This window comes from Hypanus sabinus, chromosome 1, assembly GCF_030144855.1.
Source record: "Hypanus sabinus isolate sHypSab1 chromosome 1, sHypSab1.hap1, whole genome shotgun sequence".
In the NCBI taxonomy this organism is placed as follows: domain Eukaryota; kingdom Metazoa; phylum Chordata; class Chondrichthyes; order Myliobatiformes; family Dasyatidae; genus Hypanus; species Hypanus sabinus.
Window position 1 is genome coordinate 158120903 of NC_082706.1, and position 20611 is coordinate 158141513.

At 39.4% G+C, this 20611-nt stretch overlaps 1 pseudogene; it reads left to right on the top strand.

The window, feature by feature from the left end:
* Positions 1-15700, top strand: part of LOC132405938 (cAMP-dependent protein kinase type I-alpha regulatory subunit-like) — a 111477-nt pseudogene extending 95777 nt beyond the window's left edge.
* The last annotated feature ends 4911 nt before the right edge of the window (positions 15701-20611 follow it).

Sequence of the window (20611 nt, forward strand, 5' to 3'; positions counted from 1 at the left end):
ATGCAGTCATTCAAGTACAAAACCCAGAACAATCTTTTAAGGGCAAATCGGGATGGACAACAAATCTGGCTCTGAAACAAACTATCACAAATGCAAATATTTTAGAAGTTCACTCTATGTGTCTCCAACTCAAATGCACAATAGAACTGAGTGAGGAAAGTCCATTTTAGGTTTCAGTAGGTTTCAAAGGTACATTGGATGTCAGAAAAATGTACGCAATATACATCCTGAAATTCTTTTTCTTCGCAAATATCCATGAAAACAGAGGAGCGCCCCAAAGAATGAATGATAGTTAAATGTTAGAACCCCAAAGCCCCCCTTCCATGCATAAGCAGCAGCAAAGCAATGATCTCCCCTCCCCCACCAGCAAAAAAAGCATCGACACCCCCCCACCAAGCACTCAAGTGTGCAGCAAAGTATCAATCAAGACATAGACTTGCAGTACCCCAAAGACTGGTTGCCTGGTTTGGAGAACAAGTCATATGAAGCAAGGTTAGCAGAACTGGGACTTTTCTCTTTGGAGCATAGAAGAATGAGAGGGGACTTGATAGAGGTCTACAAGATTATGAGAGGCATAGATAGAGTGGATAGTCAGTACCTGTTTCCCAGGGCACCAATAGCAAACACCAGAGGGCATATGTACAAAATTAAGGGAGGGAAGTTTAGGGGAGACATCAGGGATAAGTTTTTTACACAGAGGGTTGTGAGTGTCTGGAATGACCTGCCAGGGGTGGTGGTGGAGGCTAAAACATTAGGGGTATTTAAGAGCTTCTTGGACAGGCACATGGAAAAATAGAGGGTTATGGGGTAGTGTGGGTTTAGTACTTTTTTTTAAGGATTATATGGGTTGGTACAACATGGAGGGCTGAAGGGCCTGTACTGTGCTGTAGTGTTCTATGGACTGCTCATTCACACTGTAATTCGACATACCACAGGCTCTCTTTCTCCCTAATAAGGAAAAAAGAGGTGTCCCCATTTCACAGCGAGAGGGGAGACATAACAAAACAACTCACTGATTTATGCTGTTAATAGCCTGTTGCGTCACTTTGTCCGAGCTCTGTGCCCAAAGAACTCGGGTCTCTGGGCACACAGCCAGCAGCCAACTCCCTGCTTTTGATCTTCCGAATAGTCCCATGACACATCAGGCGGCGACACCGACCTCAGATCCATCCGCCTCCAGGGCCATGGAAATCCAGCACCCTGAAGGCGCACTGGTCTTCCAGGCCGCATCCTTGGGGTATCAAAAAACAACCAGTCATGAGGACCCAAGAGCGGGACCCATTTCCACAAAGAACCAAAGTTAGTGTGTAACTCCAGGTCAGGGTCTTCAAAAGAACCCCCCACACCCTGAAAAGAAACGAAAGAGACATTAAAGATAGAAATAGAGCTGTTTCTGAACATGCAACAAAGCAGTTGCCGTTAGGTGCCATCATCCTAAGCTCTGCCCTACAAATTACTTAATCTATTATTTAAATTTCTGTTTCACTTTTTTGTTAAATATTGCTCTTTTTCTGAATGGATAGTTATTCAATTAAGCCTGAACTAATAGAGGTAGGTAGCTCCTGAGAAAAGTGAAGATATGAAGGGCTGCAGATGCTGGAATCTGCAGCTCAGCGGTCAGGCAGCATCAATGGAAGAAATTGGGCAGTATACCCACCAGTTTCTGAGGGACGTGGATCTTGCAATTTCTCAAGGAGATTGTGTTCATCTTGAAATATTTCCTCTGTCTACCTGTTAATTTCTTTGCATGAAACACCACCATTGTTGGCCAAATCAAAGGGGATGATAAATCAGCATATTGGAGGCAGATTGAGAATCTGGTTGAGTGCCGCCACAACAAAAACCTCTCACTCAATATCAGCAAAACCAAAGAGCTGATAGTTGACAACAGGAGGTTCAAGAACCAGGTCTCATTAGAAGATCGGATGAACACATTTCCAGTAAAATTTCAGAAACTTGTCATTGTTCTAAATTCCATTGGCACCCTTTTCCCCACTGTAAGTGTTCACTCCCTGTATGATTGAAACACTATGCTGTAACATTAATCCCAACATGACATCTTGCAACAACTCATGAATATGTCATCAATAACACCTCACAAGCCCAACCAGGAGGCCGCAGGGACACTCAAACAGCACCTTCACCACACCACAAATCTCCATGCTCATCATCAATGGGTCAAGTTCATGGAAGTACCTTCATGAAAGGACTGTGGAACAATGTATCCCAATGACTCCAGCAGTTTAAGAAAGCACTCGTCCATCACCTCCCTTTCAAGACCAATCAGGAATTGACAATAAATAATGGCTTTAGGAGAAACTACCACAACAGTGATGGGCACTATAAGCAAGTGATAAATTGAAATGTTCATCTGCAGAGATTTCATTTAGCTTACTTGGACTGAAATTAATGCCACTAAATAAAGCAGGGATATTAAAATCAGTGGAATTTATTAAGTAATATTAATACTCTGATATTAAGAAAAGCTGGGAACCAATTATTAATTGAACATTTACAGTACGGGTTGGCTCTGAATGCAATACCAACTAATTAGCACAGAGATTATCTTTGGCATGGATATTCCATTGGAGTGAGGTCATTATGAGAGGTTTCTACTGCATCCAGGACTGAAAAAGAGACAACTAAAAGCTTAAAAATAGATTGTTGTTTTATTTATGGATGCTCTAATCATGGATGTATATGAAAAATAAAGGGGAATGATTGTAAGCTAGCCTTATTTCCTGACAAATCATGGCATTGAAAAATTCACCTTCATATCTAAATCACAGTTCCAAATTAAATTTGAATGTATAACATAGGGTGATAGTCCAAAACCACTGACTCTTTTTAAATGAGTGCTCTGATGTAGGTAGGATTATGAAAATAACTTTCAGTATCAAGTACTGTTAGTTGTAGAAATAAATATCATTATAAGCCCTTGCTTCATCACTGTGTGTCAGATGTGCTCAGTTTCTAGACTCACTTCCCTGGGCATTCATTGATATTCATATGTTTTTTTATACAAGACTATAAAACTTACCAGATAAATAACTCAATTTCAGTAATAAAGAAGAAGTTGTAAGTATAATTGAAGTTTTAAGTTTTAATTTTCTGGATTCGAAAGCTGTTTTATACTTGTTGGAGTTTCAGTTGCAGCAGCAGAAATTTAAATTAAGGTAAATATAGCTGAAGAATTTATATAAATTACTTGTCAAATTTTGTGAAAGCTTGAAGGGTTAGATGTGTTTTGCAGCTCTGGCAAGTGGGAGAAAAACATAAACTCCACTTTACAGCAGCATGATCATGAAATCAAGACAAATAACTAACAACAAAACTATTGCCTAATTATGCATAATGTATCCCAGAAACATTGATCCAGTCACTTTTAGCTGTGCAATATAAAACGATTCCTTGATTCGGTAGTGATTTAATTGTTGATGAAGCAATATGATTCATTCACCAAATGTTTTCAGGCTTGCTGAAAATAATTTACCAATTATATTTGTGGCAAGATATCCCGTGAGTAAATGAATCAAGTAGCAATCCAGAATAAGAAGCCGGCGGATCTGAAAAATACTCTTAAAGCTGAATGTGGAGTTTCAAGCCAATGGAAAGCAAAATGTGGTATGGCAATCTAAGAAAATTATTAATTTCTAATTAAATTAAGACCTAATTAAAGCTGTCTAAATCTCAGAGAAATAAGGAACAGAACAATACACTGAGGAAGATTCGCATAGTCACTCTGTGATTTTACATCACATGCTGGAATCAATATAGCATCCTAAAAGTCTACAGCATTTTTCACAAGAACATCCCAGGAAACTCTTTAATAAATGAAATATTCATAATTTAGGAGAATACAAAATAAATATAAAGATTAAGTTTATTTGTCACATATATGTAGAAACAACAAAACATACGGTGAAATGTGTCATTTATGTCAACAGCCAACATCATCTGAGGATGTACTGGGTGCAGGTCACAAGTGTGGCAACTCCTGGCACCAACGTCGCATGCCCACAACTTACTAACCCTGACTGATCTCTATATGTCTTTGAACTGTGGGAGAAAACCACAGCGCCCAAAGGAAGTCCACGCAGTCATCTTCCCGTGTGCACATGGGTTTCCTCTGGGTGCTCCAATTCCCTCCCACGGTCCACAGACGTATTGGTTAGTAGGTAAATTGGACATTGTAAATTGTCCCGTGATTTGGCTAGGGTTAAATCAGTGGGTTGCTGGGCTGGAAGGGCCTGTTCTTTACTGTATTTCTAAATAAAATTAATTAAATATAGACTTAACAGAAAAAATATACTGGAGGGATTGAGTATGCTCTGCTATTCCATCATTGCTGATCCTTTTTCCCCTCTCATCCTCAATCTCCTGCCTTCCCCCATCCACATGTCCCTTCATGCCCTGACTAATCAAGAATCTATCAATCTCTACCTTAAATATACATAAAGACTTGGTTTCCACAGCCGCCTATGGCAATGAATTCCATAGATTCACCACTCTCTAACTAAAGAAATTGCTCCTCACCACCTTTAGTCAGAATGGACAACTCTCTATTCTGAGGCTGAATCCTCTAGTCTTAGACCCCCACTATATGAAACATCCTTTCCACATCCACTCTACTGAGGCCTTTCAATATTTGATAGCTTTCAAAGAGGTCAGTCCTCATTCATTTGAATTCCAGTGAGTAGAGACCCAGAGCCAATAACAAATCACTCTAATCCTAGTCAACTTGCATAATATTGTACAGTAGTATCTGGGGACTGCTGTCAGAAATGACAGAGCTAATGAACAGATTAGTCAAGCATCAGCCTCACATTGTCCTATTCACAGTGTTATACCTTACGTGGGATGCAGCCCAGTCAGCAGCGGTTAGCACTGTTGCCTCATGGCCCTAGGGATCCAGGTTTGTTGTTGGTGCTGTGTGGAGTTTGCACTTTCTTACAATGAATACTTGGGTTTCTGCTGGACACTCTGGTTTCCTCCTTCATCCTACTGCTGCTTAATGCACGTAAGCAGCAAAGCTTATCAAAGGATGATTACTGAACATGAGTGTGTTTCAGAGCAACAGGGAAATGGGAGAAGGGGAGTGGAACTGATGGGACTGCACTTCTGGGAACCAGCATGAACCTGATAAGCTGAATGGCCTCTTTCTGGGTCATTATAAGTATCAGGCAATATGCCACAATGCTCCATCATAAAATCTAATGTATCTTGTCCCAATAGCAATACAGACCCACTGGAGAAGGCAGCATTGCGGTACACAGGCAGGAGCCAGTCTCCCTTGGAGTCCTCAGTAATGACTTCAGATGCCATGACAGAAGACTAATAGCTCCAGGTCAAAATGGAAAAGTAATATAGTCTCTGATTACCACCAACCATCCCAATTTAGCTGATGAGTTACTGCCCCGCCATGTTCAGTGATACTAGCAAACATGATAAATAGGTACAGTTGGTATGCAACTTTAGCAGTATTTATTATAAGTGGCAGAAATATCAACAAGTATTTAAAAAAACTATGAAAAATCAAAAAATTATTAATTTTGATAAAGAAAAGTTCAAGTCAGATTAGCTTTGAAACAAATAGAAGATACAATGGTTGCTTTGCAAAGTTGAAGAAGGTGAAAAGTACCTGGCAAACAAGGAGTTTTTGGAGCTGATTTTGCTGGACTCTGCTCACCGCTTGGAGTCATGGGTCCTTGCTCCTTGGATACCGTACTCACCAAAGCTGCATTGCAGAAAGCAGAGCTCACAAGTCTTCTGCACCCTGAAATCAGGTGGCAAAGTCTTAATGGCAACTAGGCCTCTGGTAGCAAATCACTGCAGCATTGATCAGGAAGATCCTGAAAGGCACCTAAAGTCTCTGTCTTCCTGTAAAATTTATTGGTGTTTCTTATATTCTGATTTATTTAAAGAACATTCAAACTAAAGTGAATGGTTTAAAAGAATTTAAAAATTGAATAATGTTAACTGAAATCACGAAGTCCTTGGAATTATTTAACCGGAAGTAAAACGATTTTTAGAAATTACTTACCTCCACCTCAGCTTCAAATCTCCAAAATTGGAATCCTGAGGAAGCTCCATTTAGTGTGCTAAAGTTTATTATAGCATGGTTATAGATGGTGGCATTACCATCTGTCACTCAATGCATCTTGGATTCCTGCTCTCAATGCCATTGCAAAAAGTGTCCAAAAATGACAGTAGTTGCTTGAAACGTCCATTGAAAACCTTCAATTCCATTTCAAGCCATCAGCTTCACACTGCAAGTTTCACCCCATTGTGACATTAAAAGAGATAACCTAAGGAGCACAAAGAAGAACTGGTTACATTTTCCCAGGAAAATTACAATGGTTTTGGGATGATAAAATCAGTAAGGAAATAGGAGATGCAATACAAGAGTATTGTGGGCAAAGAAAAGAAAGTAGACACAAAACTCCTGTTCGTGGAATTGTATGACGGCCTAATTGTGAAATAAAAGCTACATAACAAATCTACAAGCAGAGAGTGAATGAGTCTGAATAAAAAAATTATTCTTTTAGGACATGCCAAGTGCCATCTTATCCATTGTGATAACAAAAAAATACACACTGAGTAAAGACAACAAAATTCCTAATCTGCATGCTGCTCTATTCCTACTGCAAGATGTAAATATCAAAGCTCAATCAGGTGGGATGTTAGTTCAGATAAACTTCAGATAGACCAGACATTACTCTTCATTCGGAAAAGGAATACAGCTTAACGAAGATTTTACCAAAGCATGTGTTAGTGCAATGGTGTGTTAATTAGCTGAGGTGACTGGAAAGAGAAAGAAGTTCACAGATTTGGAGGCAAACAATTGGATGTTTTCAGTAACATGATACAAAAATGGAAGATAAATGTTTACCTCTGAAAAGAGGTACTTCAAATTTCACAATACTGTGAATTTAAAGACTTAGAACAGCCAAAATCTGCAAGATCAATTTCAACACTAAGAGAAATTTGGACAGTTACAGTACATGGATGGGAAGGGTATGGAAGACTATGGTCCGTGTGCAGGTCAGTTGGACTAGGCAGAATAATAATTCAGCACAGACAAGATGGGTTGAAGGACCTGTTTCTGTGCTGTAGTGTTCTATGACTTCAAGAATGGGGTCATACTTACACTGAATTATGTAGTGCTATTTATTAGGCATGAGAGGTAAGGAAAACAAAGAGGTGGTCACAGGAGGCAGAGGAGTGGTTACGGAATTGCTTTGAGTCGGAGGACTGGGTCATGTTCAAGAACTCATCAGAGGATTGAATGAAAGTGCATCAGTTATCACGGATATTATAAAGACACTCATGGACAGGTGTGTCCCACAAAAACATTCTGAGTCTTCCCCAGTCAGAGATCTGCAATCTACTGAAGGCTAGACTGGCAGTGTTCAGGTCTGGCAACCAACAAAACTACGAGAGATCCAGGGAGACCTCTAGAAAGCCATTTCACATGCAAAGAAGCAATTATGAACCAAATTTGAATCACAGAAGGATGGTTGACATCCATGGCAAGGCTTGAGTGCTATCATCTACAAATTATTCAATGTAAACATAGCGGAAAGAAAACATATTTTGCCAGCCTGATTGAGTTAGGTGAAGTGGGGACAAATACCAAATAAGAGAATTTGCAATGGATGCTGTGAATATGGACTAATCATATGGACATTTATAAAACTCCTCACAGGAGATTTGTAATCACACATTATCCCAAACAATATACTTGCTTGTCCTTTCAAGTACTACAAGTTCTACCTGTGGTAGAGTATGTGAGTCCCATGCAGGGCGTTCAGGTACCTCAGAAGCCAGAGAACTGCTGTAAAAATAAGTCAGCCTCAAACCCAAGGAGCTGCCTAAGACAAAGAAGAAGGTAGAAAGCACAGGAGCTAGGAGGGAAGGAGAGAGAATGCAGCAGGATTACACAAGGAGACATTACTAGGGAGAAATCATGCATAGGAGGATGATGTTGCCCTTTGTGGGAAAGGATGCATCATACATTATGTTGGGAAAGCTCTTACATGTTGGAGTTTGCCAGCAACAACCTCCAAACTATTGGTCAGATTTCCTGAGGACTAGGAAACCCATGCTGGAAGCGGCAGATTTAACTGGGCTATATAATCTCAGACATAAAGCTTCATTTAAGCATTATATCAACCAGTGCATGTCATCAATGCAAGGAAATCACCCAACCATGACTCTGCTACCTTCAAGCAAAAGCCACATTTCCATGGCCATGTAAGTTAAGGTTTTATATTTTTACAAATTTAACCCTAATTGCACTCTATTGTGGCATGTCAGGCCAAAGGCAATAGGATTATTAAAAATGCACCATGACCATAGAACATAATATACAATAGAACATTTCTAAAGCATTTTAAAAATATAATTCCTTTGAAACCCAGTTAGTTGTACAGTATAAGCACACAGAGCAACTAAAGTACAGCAAAAATCCCTGAAACAGGAAATGGGCTTGTTTAGGTGGTAGCTGATAGAGAAATATTGGATGGGACACTACAACCGTCTGTTTTCCAACATGTCCCTGAACATCTTCAAATAGTTCCTTTCACATTCACTTGAGGAAGCAGATGGAGACTTCATTTCAAATGTCATTCAGAAATTGGCTACAGTTCTGAAGTGCAAGCCTCCATCACAGGCATTATTTGTCATTTGTGAAGTGTCATTTGCATTCATGACTCCAGAGTACTGCTAACAACGGCAATCTGACAACAATATCAATAAGAAAAAGTCAAACTTAAAAACAAGTTTGCTGTTCATAATTTAAATAGGAATCATTCCCCATAAAGTCTGAAGACAGTTCTGCAGCACCAGATTATCAGACATGATTAATCTAGAGAAGCAGAAGAAGCCAAATTCACTGAACAAACTAAGCTACAAGTACGCCATAAAGATAACCTACTTAAGGGCTTTCTAGACATAATTGTGAGAGAAATAAAGTGATTAGATAGATTAATCTTGCTATTCAAGATTAAGCTAAACAATTAAGATAAGGTCAACTCCACATTGTTCAGCAGGATCAAAATGAAATTAATGATCAGGGCCATTTCCTAATCAAGATCCTAAAAAAAACAAATTTACCTTTCCTTATTTAGAGAAATAAACACTTTTATTTTCATTCTCATTCCAGTGCAGTGCTGCATTTTCTGATTGACAGACCAGCTCCTGTCAGATCACAAGAGTACAACCTGTAAAATGGAGTCAAGAACATTTTACAAGACTACTGCTTGATTTGTTCTGTCTATATCCTCTCGACAGGAGTTTTTGAATCAACAGAGGATGGCTTTTACATAAATTATAAAAGAGCCCTTAAAATGCACTGGAGTTCAGGTGGTGTCATGTAAGACTTTGATTTGACACCTCATCACTTCATATCTACTCCTCAGCTCTACACCAGTCACAGCTAGTGTACAGCCATTGTACAGCCATTGGAATAGGCTTCCCAACCTGAATAAGAATTGCAGGGAAGTGTTATTTTAATAGAAATTAATAATAAGATCTTAATTTTAAAGTTCATTGCGTCACACAGACTAGAAACATGTCTTTTGGTCCACCTACCCTGTGCTGACCATCAACCATATATACACCAATCCCACTTCATTCCCATATGTTCCTCTCATCTACAGCTAGATTCTACCACCCACTTACATGCTTGGCATTATTCAGAGTGGCCATTTAATCAACTACCTGCACATCTTTGGCATATGGGAGGAAAACAAAGCATCCAGAGTAAATCTACAGGGTCACAGAGAAAACATGCAAACTCCACACAGACAGAAACAGAGATCAGAATCAAACCCAGAGCAACAAAGCAGCAGCTTTACCAGCTGTGCCACATAATCGCCCATGCATGTTAAACAAATTTTAATTAAGGAAATATACTTAACTGTTTCTCAATGTCTAATCATTAGGCATATTTTGACAGAGCTAAACTGTCAAAAGGCCACAAGAGTCGTCCAGGAAAGAGGGCCTCACATTTGGTCATGAGCCATCGATGGCTCCACCTTGTGAGACTGCAGCAGCAAGGCCTGAAGATTGATCGCAGGCACACAGTTAAAAAAGGTAAATATAGCTCCAGCAGAATAGATGCAAACTCAAGACACAGGCAATATCAGAGAAACTTCCTGTATTTAATTCCAGATTATCAAAGAGAATTGAACTGAATTACACCACATCCTCAGCTTTAATCTTTAAAGATGATTCACTACAAAGGTGAGCTCTGCTGATGAGAAAGAGGCAACTACACTACATTGCTGGATCCATTCAAGACATTTTTGTAATATGAGGTGCATTAGCTGCTCAGCACGTACTGACGCATACAGTGAAAGTTAACTTATTCATACACATCATCACAAAAACTGACAAAAAAATTAGAGTACACCTTTTCCAAGTAGAAGCATCCAAAATTGATGGAAGTCATGAATATCAGGGTCCCTGCAACGAATTAAAAGTAGTGGATGCTGGAAGTACATAGAGAGTCAGAATATACATATGAAGAGTTGAAACAGAAGCAGGACCTGTCCTCTTGGCTCTTTACCATGACTGATCCAATTTTGACCGCAATACTACTTACTATTTCTCTCTTCTCATATCTATTAATCCCTTTTTAGATCAAACATCTGTCAATTTCCACTTTTAATGCAGTCAATGGCTCTGCTCCCATGGCTATTTTGTGGCTTTGTGTCTCTGTTTAAGCTCCTGCCCTCATAGCCGCTCCATAAGAACATAGACCATAAGATATAGGAGCAGGTTTAGGTCACTTGTCCCATCAAGTCTGCTCAGCCACTTCATCATGTCATATCCAATTTTCCTCTCAGCCCCAATGACATGTCTTCTCCTTGTATCCCTTCCTGCCCTGAATAATCAAGAATCTATCAATCACTGCCTTAAATATACCCAACAACTTAGCCTCCACAGCCACCTGTGGCAATGAATTCCACAGATTCACCACTCTAGATAAAAAAATTCCTCCTTATCTCCATTCCAAATGGACGTCCCTCTGTTACAAGGCTGTGTCATCCGGTCTTAAAATATCCCACCATAGGAAACTTACTCTTCAAATCTACTCAATCAAAGCCTATCAAAATTCAATAGATTTCAATGAGATTCTCCCAATATTCTTCTAAATTCCAAAATGTTCCTCATGTGTTAAGCCTTTCAATCCCAGAATCAATTTTGTGAACCTTCTTTGAACCCTCTCCAGTGCCAGCACATTTCTTTCTAAGATAAAGGGCCCAAATCTGCTTGCAATACTACAAGTGAGGCTTCACCAGTGCTTTATAAAGCCTTAATATTAATACTACAATATAACACGACCGTGGTGGGTCTCATCTGTAAGAACGACGAGTCAGCTTACAGAGAGGAGGTGCAGCGGCTAACGGACTGGTGCAGAGCCAACAACCTGTCTCTTAATGTGAACAAAACAAAAGAGATGGTTGTTGACTTCAGGAGGGCACGGAGCGACCACCCCCTGCTGAACATCAACGACTCCTCGGTAGAGATCATAAAGAGCACCAAATTTCTTGGTGTTCACCTGACGGAGAATCTCACCTGGTCCCTCAACACCAGCTCCATAGCAAAGAAAGCCCAGCAGTGTCTCTACTTTCTGAAAAGGCTGAGGAAAGTCCACCTCCCACCCCTCATCCTCATCACATTCTACAGGGGTTGTATTGAGAGCATCCTGAGCAGCTGCATCACTGCCTGGTTTGGAAATTGCACCATCTCAGATCACAAGACACTACAGCAGATAATGAGGTCAGCTGAGAAGATCATCGGGGTCTCTCTTCCCGCCATCACGGACACTTACACTACACGCTGCATCTGCAAAGGAAACAGAATTATGAAGGACCCCATGCACCCTTCATACAATCTCTTCTCCCTCCTGCCATCTGGGAAAAGGCTCCGAAGTATTCGGGCTCTCACGACCAGACTATGAAACAGTTTCTTCCCCCAAGCTATCAGACTCCTCAATACCCGGAGCCTGGACTGACACATTGCCCTATTATCTTGTTTATTATTTATTGAAATGCCTGCACTGTTTTTGTGCACTTTACACAGTCCTGTGTAGGTCTGTAGTCCAGCATAGTTTTTTCTGTGTTGTTTTTTACGTAGTTCAGTCTAGTTTTTGTACTGTGTCATGTAACACCATGGTCCTGAAAAACATTGTCTCCTTTTTACTATGTACTGTACCAGCAGTTATGGTCGAAATGACAATAAAAGTGACTTGACTTGACTTGATCTTAGCTTTTATATTCTAATCCGCACAAAATGAAAGCTAATATTGTATTTGCCTTTCTCACCACCAATTCAACCTGCAAATTAACCTTTAGGGAATTCTGCCCAAGGTCTCCCAAGTCCCTTTGCAACTCAGAACATTCTCTCCATTTAGAAAATAGTTTATGTTTTTTATTTTTTCTACCAAAGTACATGACCATATGCTTCGCGAAACTGTATTCCATCTGCAGCTTCGGTGATCATTCCCCTGATGTACCTAAGTTTTTTTCAGTTGTTTCTTTCTTGTGGCAGACCAGTGGGTAGGTGATCTGTTAATTTTTTGTGTGGAGGGGACTGGGGGTTTTGACGGTACTGCCGCTGTTCTTTTCTGCAAGTGAGGGGTTGGGGATTATTATTGTCGCTGTTTTTTTCTCTGTGGGGAGGAGCTGGGATTATGTTGCTATTGTTGCTTTTTTGCTATGGGGAGGGTTGGGGGAATTGATGCTATTGTTACTGATTTTTTTTCTGTGGGGGTTGAGGGTGGGTTTGCAAGTTTTGCTTCTTTTATTGTCCATGCTGGGGCAGTGTTGATGTCTTTTCTTTCAACAAAATTTCATGGTCTTTCTGTATTTAATGGCTCTCCGGAGAAGACAAATATCAGAGTTTTATTCTACATGCAAGCTTTGACAATAAAGTGAACCTTTGAACCTTCTGTACCCTCTCTGCTTCCTCAACACTAACTGCCCTTCCACCTATCTTTGCATCATCTGCAAAGTTGGCCAAAAAGCCATTAATTACCTTATCCAAATCATTGACGTACAATGTAAAAAGAAGCAGTCCCAACACAGACATCTGTGGGACACTAGTAGTCACTGACAGCCAACCAGAAAAGGTCCCCTTTATTCCCAGTCTTTGCTTCCCACTAATAAACCATTGCTGTAACCATGTTAGTATCTTTCCTGGAATACCATGGGCTCTTAACTTGTTAAGCAGCCTCACACATGGCATCTTGTCAAAGGCCTTCTGAAAATCCAAGTACACAAATTTCACCAATTCTCCTTTGTCTGTTCTGCTTGTTATTCCTTCAAAGAATTCCATCAGATTTATCAGGCAAGATTTTCCCTTGAGAAAAGCATGCTGACTATGGCCTATTTAATCACATGTCTCCAAGTTCAGAAATGATTCCAGGATTGAATGGCTTGTCATATGAAAAATATCTGATGGCTCTGGGTCTGTATTCACTGGAATTCAGAAGAATGAAGGGTGATCTCATTGAAACCTATCAAGTGGCAAAAGCTCTTGATAGACTGGATGTGGAGGGGATGTTTCCTATGGTGGAATGGTCTAAGACCAGAGGACGCAGCCTTGGAATAGAAGGATGTACTTTTAGAACATAAATGAGGAGAAATTACTTTAGCCAGAAACTGTGACATTGTGAAATCTGTGAATGTGTGGTATTCATTGCACCAGACAACTATGGAGGCCAAGCCTTTATGTATATTTAAGGCAGAGGTTAATAGATTCTTGATTGTTTGGGGCATGAAGGAATATGGGGAGAAGGCAGGAGATTAGGGCTGAAAAGAAAATTGTATCAGTCATGATTAAATGGCAGAGTAGACTTGATGGGCCAAATGGCCTAATACTGCTCCTATATCTTATGATCTAATGGCACCCTGAAACCACATCCTTAACAATCAAACCCAACCTTTTCCCAACCACTGAGGTCAGACTAACTTGCCTATAATTTCCTTTTTTCTGCCTCTCTTCCTTCTTGAAGAGTGAAGTGACATTTGCAATTTTCCAGTCCTCTGGAACCTTGCAAGAATCCACTGATTCTTGAAAGATTATTACCAACGCCTCCACAATCTCTTCAGACTCCTCCTTCAGAACCTTGGGTGTAGACCATCTGGTTCAGGTGACTAATCTACCATCACATCTTACAGTTTCTCAAACATCTTCTCCCTAGTAATGGCAACTTCATTCACCTCTGCCCTGTGACCTCTGGCACACAGCTGGTGTCTTCCATAGTGAAGACTGATACAAAATGTTTATTCAGTTCATCTGTCATTTCCTTGTCCCACAGTGCTACCTCTCCAGGATCATTTTCCAGCAGTCTGATATCTACTCTTGCCTCTCTTTTACTTTTTATATATGTGAAGAAACTCTTTGGTATTGTATTTAATATTATTGGCTAACATAGCTTAGTATTCCATCTTTACTTTCTTTATCACTTTTTAGTTGCTTTCTGTTGGTTTCTAAAAGATTCCCAATTCTCTAACTTCCCATGAATTTTTGCTCTATTATATGCCATCACTTTGGTTTTATGTTGGCTTTGACTTTTATTGTAAACTCTGGTTCCCACCCCGCTGCCAAATTAATTTCAACCCTCCCAAACGCTCCTATCCTTCGAGGTGGAGCTTCAGGCAGCAATGTGCTAGAAAATTGACAATCTTCCACCAGAATAAATTCGTCCTCTTCATTTTAATTGGGCAACATTCTTATTCCAAAACAACACCCAATATTTCACAAGGGGAAGCATTCTTTCAGAAGCCACCTGCCTCAAAAATTTACATTTTCAATAAATCACTTCTATTTTTTCCAAACGCAGACAGTTGGCACAGGTTGCTCAGTCTTTCTTCATGCATCACCTCTTTCATCCCAGGAATAAGTCTGGTGAGCACGCTTAAGACTGCATTCAAAGTATATTCCTGCTCATCAGGATTTTATAATTCTTTGTGAGGTCTGTTCTCAGTTACTTAAATTCCATCAAATGTAACCCCGCTCATCCCAATCTCTCTTCACTTTGAGGGAAGTCATTGGTGCAGTGGTATTATAATTCACTGGAATTAATAATCTAAATATCCAGGTTTTTAAATTAAACATTTTTAAAAAAGCAAAAAACCCATCACCTACCTCAGGGAAAGCTTTGAGAATCTCGGCCAAACAGATGTACAATCAGCAAAAATCAGGTTCTCGATCTGACTCGCATGAGGATGAAATCTCTCCCCCTCCAATCGTAAATCCAGTAATGAAGGAGTGAGGACGCCGCGGGACAATTAGTGCTGAAGTTTACACAGCGGTAGATGCTGCATCATATGTAAGAAAGGTAATTACTGAGGATTGCAAGACTATGGCTGCCCTGGCTAAAGCCATTGAAAAGAATGTGCTATTCTCCCATTTGGATGACAATGAAAGAAGTGATATTTTTGATGCAATGTTTCCTGTCACATACATTGCTGGTGAAACAGTCATACAACAAGGCAATGAAGGAGATAATTTTTATGTTACTGATCAAGGAGAAATGGATGTTCATGTTAACAATGAATGGGTGACTAGCACTGGAGAGGGTGGCAGTTTTGGAGAACTTGCATTGATTTATGGAACTCCAGGAGCTGCAACTGTCAGAACAAAGAGCTTCCCCTCTGCCATCAGATTTCTGAATGGACAATGAACCATGGATACTTACTTGTTCTTTTCTGCACCTTGCAGAGCATCGGCTAGCAACCTTTCCATTTCTTTAGCATTTTTGTTTTTTTTTTGTTGCTAGCTCAACGCTCAACCCAACACAGATAGAAAGTGTGCAAGGAACTGGCCAGTTTCAATCCTGGGACCACTCACCTCGAAGTCCAATATGGATGACACTACGCATCTGGCTGGCATGAACACTTCCTCAATAATTTTTTCCCCTCTCTATTTGCACTACTTATTTAATTTTTATATATATATATATATATATATATATATACTTCTTATTGTAATATATAATTTTTATTACTGTGTATTACAACATACTGCTGCCGCAAATGAAATGAATTTCATGACATGTGTCGGTGGTTCTGATTCTAAACTCGTCTTCTCAATCAAAGGAAATGGGGTAAACCATTTTGAACTGTGATGAGGAGAAATTTCTTCACCTAAAATGTACATGTGGAGCTCTGTATCACAGAATAAAGGTAAATTGTTATATAAAGGAAGGGTCTCTCTCTCTCTCTCTTTCACACACACACACGTTATGTGGATAAGGGAAGAAAGCATGAATGTGAATGTCAGTCATCATCATAATTAGTGGTGGAGTAAGCTGAAAGGTCGGGATGCCCTGGTCTTGTTCTTATTTTCTATTTTTCAGCATTTAAGGAACGTGGATAGAGATAAGGACCATTCCTTCAGCTGCTGTGTTGAAAGATGGGACCACTAACCAGCCTATATAAGTAACCACAGGCTTGACATATAGCTACATATTTGATTCTGTTCTGATAAATGTGTACTCACAAGTGGCTTGTGTTCAGGTTTCAGACATATTCCCTTCGAAATCTCTGCATCAAAGTTGAAGAAAACAAATGCTCAAAGGATAGCTAACGGTTTTCCACTAACAAGTAATTATTCTGGTATTGAACCAACAGAGAATTCAGACAGCAGCAATTGCCGCCTCAGTGTCTTAATTTTCCTTGAAGAGTTTAGCACATTTGACAATGAGCACCAGACCTAACACTTTAGAAAGAAATTAATACCATGCATTACAATTAAGGACAAGAAATTCAATGTAGCTGCTGCCTTCTGTTTACATGGAACAATTTCAGTGAACTTCTACACAAGTAACATTTGTAATTGCTTTCTTCAATCATCATTTGATTTTTGTTTACTCAAAAACCATACAATGTTTCAAACAATGGCACCCATAGAAAGGTTTAATTTAAAGGTTTTTTTTAATTCTTACTTTAATTCTAATACTGTAATTCCTGTAATTACGTCTTTAGGCTTCATCAACCAAATTGATGCAGATTCAGCTACTCCCACTTCTCCAAACACAAAACTGAGGGTATAATGTTAAACTGACTGAAAATTGGGAAAGAAAGTTGATGTTTATGCTATTCCTATACTTGTGAAGTATTTATTAACTTATTTTAGTTATTTAGAGAAAAAGCGCACAACAGGCTCTTCTGGTCCATTGAACTGTGCTGGCCAGCAAGCCTCCAAATTAACCTGAGCTTATTCACAGGACAATTAGCAATGTCCACTTAACTTAACAGCAAGTAAGTCTTTGGACAGTGGGAGAAAACTGGAACACCTGGAGGAGACCCATGCACACATGGGAAGAAAGTACAAATATTCCAACAGAGGATGCCAGAATTGGTTTGTGATAACTTCATGCTAACCAGGATTGTATTGTGGCACCCCAAAGTAGAAGTATCATTGGATTAGCCCGGATATGCTTATCATCAGAAAGCTGTTAATTCATGTCACAGCTGGATGTTGTTCAATTTAGAATTAGCTAAATAAAGCTGAATGGAGTAAGCCAATCAGTTTCTTTTCAGCAAGAGCTGAATAATTTGAGATTAATGCAATGTATTACTTTTTTGTTGTTTTTTTTTTGCTGAGACAGGCGAAAATTGTCAAACATATACATATCAAATTTTTCTTGCGATGAAGGCAATAAAATAAATTGTTAACCGGACCTTGATGGCTAATAACTTGGATTCCAAACAACAAAGCCTTGCATTACAGGGGCATTCACCTCTCAAGTCCTACATCACACTAGACTTGCTTACTACATCATGCCATTGCTCAGGTAATGCTGCTGGAATCGAGGATGGCTTTGGCCCAGTAAGATTGATCCTCTGCACCCAGGTGAAATATCAGACAATGATTCCAGTAAAAGCACCTGGTAAGCAAAACCTGGCTTATTATGTAATTCCGATCTGTAATTTCGTATTCAGATGGCAGTAAAGGTCAATCATATAAATGGATTGTCATCATATGTATAGTAGTACTTATAGCTATCCAGAAGCTTCTGTAAATAACTTTCCAATGCAATAAAATATGTTATTTTCAAATTCACAATTTACTCTGACTACTTTAGGTCTCATATTTATGCGGACGCATTGGTGAGCAGGAAGCAAACAATAATTCCTTTCCTGATTGATGCACCAAGATTTCTTCTTTATGTCATATTTTTTGATGTTACAAAGTTACATCGATAGTATTCATGGGAAGATGGAGGCTTAGTCAGGTGATGGACGACACTATCATTTTCTGGAAGTGGTTATTGGGTCAGCTGAGTTTGCTCAACTTCCTCTTTGATCTTGAGGGTATCCAATTCTAATTCAGCAGAAGTGAATGGTATGTTATGCATTCTAAAGAATGAGGCATACCATGTAATGCTTTGCTCATGGTGACCTCTTCAAATGCCTACATATCAAATGGAGTTGTTGCTTGCCTAAAGATTACCATGTTTCACCAGATATTTGTCCTCATTTTGTAACAACACTGTTCTAAATTTCATGTTCTCATCTGGCATTAGTTTTTTTTTTATCTGGCTTTATTACAATTACATAGATTTTTATCATTCATCTTGCAGGTTATTTCTGGAAGACACCTACACCAGGTTGGACAACACCAAGTGTAGCTGCTGGCACTCCCACTGTTAAATGCAGTGCTGCTCTGCAGTTTCATAAGTTCTTTTTCCTTTAATTTTTCATCATCATCATGGGAAGTACTCGTAACTTTCTTCAGGATTCACAATCTCTCCGCTTCACCACAAAGTTTCATGCTTCCAGTTCAAAGGGGATCCATTGTCCATCATCATATTTGCAACTCCCCAAATAAAGCAAAGAGACTATCAAATTTTAAAACGGCAGATTCATGAAAGGAAAACTGACAAATTCTACAAGGAAAAAAAATAAGCATAAATAGTTAGAAGAGAAAAGTATAAAGCTATAAAATTGTAGTGTGAACCAGGGCCCTTTGAGTAAATCTGACATTTGTATCAGTTCATACTGGTTTTATATCATAGTTGCTTGGCACACCTAATATTTGTTGATTTTATCTTCATTCAAACTATCAATGCCTTTTCCACTGTAATGTCCTCCAGCAGCCTCTATGATGTATTCTGCTAGTGACAGCTGAATGACAATCCTGTGTTCCAACATCTGAAGTAGCTGTGTTCAACATGTTCTTTGTACAAATCTTGCAAGATACATGTCAAATCAAGATGGTGCAGCTTCATATTTTGCAAATCAGTTATTATCATACATAGCAATAAAGCAACAGCTTGCTTCCTAGCAGGTTTGATTTCATTCACTACCATCATTTTGAGCACTAAGATCAAGATCGTGCATCAATGTGCTGTTCTGTGGCCTTTTGTTTATAACTGACGGGGTTAGTTGTAGGCATTGTAACTGTGATCTCTATAATCTAAGGAACTGGCAATGTGTCAAAATGCAGAAGAGTATCAAATGAACATCTTGTTGAAACTTTTGGATTTGAATGTCAGTTGCAATGAAAGTACTTGCAGAACTTTCAAAGATATCATACTATTATAAGGAAATATCCAAATTGTTGACAATCACTTTATGAGCTTTGTCACTCAGAACGTGGTTCAGCTGAAAGGCAGGTTTTCACCAAATGTTTAGTTCTTCACACAACATGTGTTTTCAGTAGACAGACATTCCACAAAAACAGCTCTCTTCTGAGTTCTGCTTATTATAGTGATCCTGGTTATATTTACTGTTAACAACACACACAAAATGCTGGTGGAACACAGCAGACTAGGCAGCACCTATAGGGAGAAGCACTAGGGTCTCGGCCCGAAACGTCGACATCCCTTCTCCCTATAGGTGCTGCCTAGGCTGCTGTGTTCTACCAGCATTTTCTGTGTGTTGTTGTTTGAATTTCCAGCATCTGCAGATTTCCTTGTGTTTATATTTACTGTTAATGCTTTTCCTGTCTTTGTGTTTGTTTCTTCTCTGGTTTGATTCACAACTTTATCTTTTGGGTTTTCTGCATCAACAGCTCTCTTCTCACAGAGTCAGAGTCATTAAAATCAGAAACAAGTCCTTCGGCCCGCTCTGACTATGCCAATCATCAACTACTGTATATATCTACACTAATCACAAACATAAAAAAATCTGTAGATGCTGGAAATCTGAGAAACACACACAAAATGCTGGAGGAACTCAGCAGGCCAAGCAGCATCTACAGAAAAGAGTACAGTCAATGTTTCAGGCCAATCAACTTCCTTGCACTTTACTTCACTCCTCACCCCCCTCCAGTTTCACCTATCACCTTGTGCTTCTTCCTTCCCTCCTCCCAACTTCTAACTGACTCCTCATCGTTTTTTCTCCAGTCCTGCTGAAGGGTCTCGGCCCAAAACGTTGACTGTACTCTTTTCCATAGATGCTGCCTAGCCTGCTGAGTTCCTCCAGCATTTTGTGTGCTGCTTGGATTTCCAGCATCTACAGACTTTCTTTTGCTTGTGATATGCAGAATCTCTTGTGATTGTTTAGAAGTATCCTTGTACATTTCATGGCACTCTTTCCAGAATAGTATTCCTCTTTCTGTATTACAACAATTAAAAATGGATACG